Here is a 6,000-nt window from a genome sequence, read left to right on the forward strand (position 1 = left end):
GAAAAAAAATAATGAAGCACCATGGAGGCTCCAGTCAGGTCGGGCGCAAACAGAGTTGGTGATTTGATTAAAGGTGATGAGAAGTCCAGGCGGATTCTTATCCATCATTCAGTAGCATCAGGGAGGCATCTGATTGGTCCCAAATTTATGACCCCCAAACATGCAGCCAAAATCATCAAAAGAAGAACAGGGAATCCCACCACAGAGCCCTGATCTCCACATCAGACGGTCAAAGTGTGCAGTGGGACTCGGGGCAAGAGAAAAACGGAAATGGGAGGACCTTCAGGAAGTAACGGTAATAATGAATAACAGTAACACGTTTTATTAAAAGAGCATCTTTCCCTTGGTCAAAGCGTCATTGGGTCATTGTAACTGCCAAATATTACTTGAGAAACTCCTATCAGGTATACAAAAGAAGAATACGAGTTCATACTGGAAATGCTTAAATTAGCAGCCTGGATTTATAAATACATCCCATAATACTTACCCGAGATACTCACTTGTCACTCATTCTCATCACAGGCAGCAGTGGCCAAAGGCTGGCTACCTCACCATCAATATCTCAGTTATGGTCGATGTTGGCTACCAGAGCTTCATTATCTCAGTAGCCGAGACTGGCTACTTCTGCATCAATACCTCTGTCATGGTCGATGCTGGCTACCTCAGCTTCAGTACCTCAGATATGGTCAATGTTGGCTACCAGAGCTTCATTATCTTATTCACAGAGGCTGGCTACCTCAGTATCAATACCTCAGTTATGGTCAATGTTGGCTACCTCAGCTTCAATATCTCTATCACCAAGACTGGCTACCTCACCTTTAATACCTCAGATATGGTCAATATTGGCTGCCTCAGCTTTACTACCTCAGTTATGGTCAACATTGGCTACCATAGCTTTAAAATCTATCACCAAGGCAGACTACCTCAGCTTCAATATCTCAATGGTCAATGCCCCATACCTCATTTTTAATGCCTCAGTTATGGTCAGCATTGGCTACCTCAGTTTCAATATCTCTATCACCAAGGCTTGCTACCTCAGCTTTAATACCTCAGTTATGGTTGATGTTGGCTACCAGAGCTTCATTATCTCAATGGCCAATGCCCCATACCTCAGTTTTGATACCTCAGTTATGGTCGACGTTAGCTACCTCAGCCGCAGTATCTCAATGGCCAATGCTGGCTAGGTCAGGTTCAATACCTTAGCAGCTGAGGTTGGCTACCTCAGCTTTACTACCTCAGTTATGGCCGAGGTTGGCTACCAGAGCTTCATTATCTCAATAGCCAAGACTGGCTACATCTGCATCAATACCTCAATTATGGCCAACATTGGCTACCATAGCTTCAAAATCTCTATCATCAAGGCAGGCTACCTCAGCTTCAATATCTCAATGGCCAATGCCCCATACCTCATCTTTAATCCCTCAGTTATGGTCAACAATGGCTGCCTCAGTTTCAATATCTCTATCACCAAGGCTTGCTACCTCAGCTTTAATACCTCAGTTATGGTCGATGTTGGCTACCTCAGCTTCATTATCTCAATGGCCAATTCTGGCAAGCTCAGGTTCAGTACCTTAGTGGCTGAGGTTGTCTACCTCAGCTTTTCTACCTCAGTTATGGTCGACTTTGGCTGCCATAGCTTAATTATCTCAATAGCCAAGACTGGCAACATCTGCATCAATACCTTAGATATGGCCGAGGTTGGCTACTTCAACTTCAATATCTCTATCACCAAGGCTGGCTACCTCAGCTTTACCACATTAGTTATGGTCAACGTTGGGTACCATAGCTTCATTATCTCAATCACAGAGGTTGGCTACCTCAACATCAATACCTCAGTCATGGTCGATGTTGGCTACCTCAGCTGCAATATCTCAATGACCAATGCTGGATAGCTCAGGTTCAGTACCTTAGTAGCTGAGGTTGGCTACCTCATCTTTACTACCTCAGTTATGGTCGATTTTGGCTACCAGAGCTTAAATATCTTAATCACCAAGGTTGGCTAACTTAGCTTTAATTCCTCAGTTATGGTCGACGTTGGCTACCTCAGCTTCAACACCTCAATAACCAAGGCTGGCTATATCTACATCAATACCTCAGTTATGGCCGATGTTGGCTACCTCAGCTTCAGTATCTCAATGGCTGAGACTGGCGAGTCTGCATCAATGCTCAGTTATGGCCGAGACTGGCAAGTCTGCATCAATACCTCAGTTATGGCCAAGGTTGGCCACCTCAGCTGTAATACATCAATGGCCAATGCTGGCTACCTCTGCTTTAGCACCTCAGTTATAGCCGAGGTTAGCTACCTTAGCTTCAGTATCTCAGTGACCAATGCCCCCTACCTCAGCTTTACCACCTCAGTTATGGCCAACGTTGGCTACCCCAGCTTCACTTCCTTAACCAAGGCCGTAAGTCACTCCACTCACAAGCTGCACTCATGTCAAAGCCCAAATCACTACCTCTGAAAGGGCTACATTTGCAAACACCCTTAGCAAAGGTCGAGAGCCGCCTCAAGAGCTGCACTTCTCTGGGGTGCAGAGGTGTGGCGCTCCGCTCCCAGCATCGTTACCTTAAAAAAGGCCGCACAAAACAAACATATCCACAATATGGCCAAGGCTGGCTGCCTCAATTTTGGTACCTTAGCAGGGGCCAGAGGGACAACTCCATCCTTCAGCTTCTCTCATTGTGACCCATGAGTGGGTTGCCCAGTTAGTCTAAATGAGGCCAGGAGGTTCTCCTGCCAGGTTAACTTTATCCTCCAGTTTCCTGATCGCCACCTTTGAAAGAGCTGAACACGTAATGAAAAGCAAACAGGCACAGCTCGCTATCAAATGTGACAGAACTGGGGGCACCAGTGAGCCCCAAACCCCAAACACAAAGACACAATCACAGCCCCAGATTCAAATACAGGATGATTTATTATCCACACTACCTCAGTATAATCACAAAAGCACAAGTTATGTCTCTTCCAACAATCACCTCTCCTCTCTTCTCATCACCACACTGCCCTCCTCCAGTTGAGTGCTGCTCTCCATCCTCCCAGCTCCAACTCGCCTGGACAAGGCAGTGAGGTCCCTTATTGAGGACCCAGGAGTACTTGAACAATTTCCGGCCTGTCGCTCTGACGTCACATGTGATGAAGACCATGGAGCGGCTGCTGCTTCACCACCTGAGGCCACAGGTCCGCCACCCCCTCGAAACCTCTGCAGTTTGCATACCAGGAGGAGGTGGGAGCAGAGGATGCCATCATCTATATGCTACACCAATTCCTCTCCCACTTGGACAGAGGCAGTGGTGCTGTAAGAATTATGTTTCTGGACTTCTCTAGCACCTTCAACACCATCCAACCTCTGCTCCTTAGGGACAAGCTGACAGAGATGGGAGTAGATTCATACCTGGTGGCATGGATAGTGGACTATCTTACAGACAGACCTCAGTATGTGCGTCTTGAGAACTGCACGTCTGACATTGTGGTCAGCAGCACAGGAGCACCACAGCGGACTCTACTTTCTCCAGTCCTGTTCAGCCTATATACATCAGACTTCCAATACAACTTGGAGTCCTGCCACGTGCAAAAGTTCGCTGACGACACTGCTATTGTGGGCTGCATCAGGAATGGGCAGGAGGAGGAGTATAGGAACCTAATCAACAACTTTTTTTAAATGGTGCGACTCAAACCACCTACAACTGAACACCAGCAAAACCAAGGAAGCTGGTGGTGGATTTTAGGAGGACCAGGCCCCTCATGGACCCCATGATCATCAGAGGTGACTGTGTGCAGAGGGTGCAGACCTATAAATACCTGGGAGTGCAGCTGGATGATAAGAGTGTGTAAGAGAGGACAGAGCCGGTTATTCTTCATTAGAAGGCTGGCATCCTTCAACATCTGCAATAAGATGCTGCAGATGTTCTATCAGTTGGTTGTGGCAAGCGCCCTCTTCTATGCGGTGGTGTGCTGGGGAGGCAGTATAAAGAAGAGGGACGCCTCACACCTGGACAAACTGGTGAGGAAGGCAGGCTCTATTGTAGGCATGTTGCTGGACAGTTTGACATCCGTGGCAGAGCAACGAGCGCTGAGCAGACTCCTGTCAATCATGGAGAATCCACTGCATCCACTGAACAGGATCATCTCCAGACAGAGGAGCAGCTTCAGTTGCAGACTGCTGTCACTGTCCTGCTCCACTGACAGACTGAGGAGATCGTTCCTCACCCACACTATGCGACTCTTCAATTCCACCCGGGGGGGTAAACGTTAACATTATACAAAGTTATTGTCTGTGTGTATACCTGCATTGTTATCACTCTTTAATTTAATATTGTTCTTATCAGTATGCTGCTGCTGGAGTATGGGAATTATTAATAAAGTATCTATCTATCTATCTACCTGCGGTGCCTGGGCTGCTATCCCATTTGAAGCACTATCGGGTCACGCAGAAGTCCCACATGATAGGGAGCGCCTCTCACAGCAGTGCCCTCTTTCGGCACCCATGGACCCCAGCAGGACTGTAATGCTGGACTACAACTCCCAACATCCCCTACTGGCTCCGAAGTGAGAGCCAATATGAAGGGCCGTTGCCATCTACTGCCTGAGGGGAATAAACACTCCTCAGAGACACTCCCTCCCTGTCCTCTTTTATCCTAACCAGGAAAGGTATTAAACACATGTCCAGCTGGGCCACCTGTCCATTTCTTTGGGGCTTCGTGCCCAGATAAGGAACCATCTCCTCTGACTGGGCAGCCTTGTCTGGGTGAGACATCCGTCTCTTTCTTGCCTTTCTGTTCACCCAGGGACTCCTGTCCAGGTAAGGGATCTTCTCAACTCCTGGCCGGGATTCCCGTCCTTCCCTTGTGCCACCTGCAAACATTCCTCACCGAGGCAGATGATATCAATAAAAAAGGCAAGTCAGTGAGATGATATTCAAACTTCACTTTAATCGTTGCTTATGTGTATTTGCAGAGTAACCAGGCATCAAGTATCAAGCCATACCATGCCATTGACTCATCCCACTTAATCCCGAGCAGGATCACGGGGGTCTGGAGCCCATCTGAACAAGCAGAGGGTGCAAGGCAGGATCAGTGCCCTGAACAGGACACCAGGCCATTGCATACGTTGCATATGGCGAGGGGCAACTGAACATCGCAAACCCACTGAACCTGCATGTCTTTGGACTGTGGGAGGAAACCAACATGGACACGGGGAGAACATGCAAACTCCACACAGGTTCCACATGGAGACGCGAATCCCTGCCTTCTTACTGCGTGGCAGAGGCACTACCACTGTGCCACCCAGGTATCAAATACTAGAATTTAAAAGGGGAAGAAAAGAAACAAGCTGAACGATTCAAGCCAGCGTCTGTACAGCGAGAGATGCTTCAGAGAAATGTCTGTGTCGTTTAAAGAGTGGAGGTGAAGGTCTGTGATGCGGAGTGCATATTCATCACTGGAAATCCACAAAGGAAGAAAATGAATCTTAAAATAGTTTTTTATTTCTAACGCAGCGTTTCTCAACCTTTAAGTATTTGCGACCCGAGTTTTCATAACAGTTTTAATTGCGCCCCCCTAATGTTTTTTTGAAACCCTAATAAAATTTGTTCCTATATTTTTTGCTGCCGATACACCGCTACAAGTTTAAAATTTCCCTACGAATACCGAAATTATGCCACATATGCCAACATTCGCACCCCCTTTTTTGTTACTTTGCCCCACAGTTTGAGAACCGCTGTTCTAAGGCATCAACACCTATCAGGAGTCACCATTGGAGGAAAATGATCAGGCGTACAGGAACCCGAGGCAATATATAGAAAATAAGGAGGTTGGGGGGGTGGATATGGGGGGGTGGATATATGGGGGGATTGATACATACAATGTGGCTGTCGGCTGGGAGCTGTGCCTGGAAGGACTGGGAGAGGGACTATGCCTCACCCGGACCATGAGAGAGCAGCCGCCCTGGTTTGTATGGGGGCCACGGGAACCGAGCATGGGAGCTCAACCCTGTAGGAGTCC

This window comes from Erpetoichthys calabaricus, chromosome 12, assembly GCF_900747795.2.
Source record: "Erpetoichthys calabaricus chromosome 12, fErpCal1.3, whole genome shotgun sequence".
Classification (NCBI taxonomy): Eukaryota; Metazoa; Chordata; class Cladistia; order Polypteriformes; family Polypteridae; genus Erpetoichthys; species Erpetoichthys calabaricus.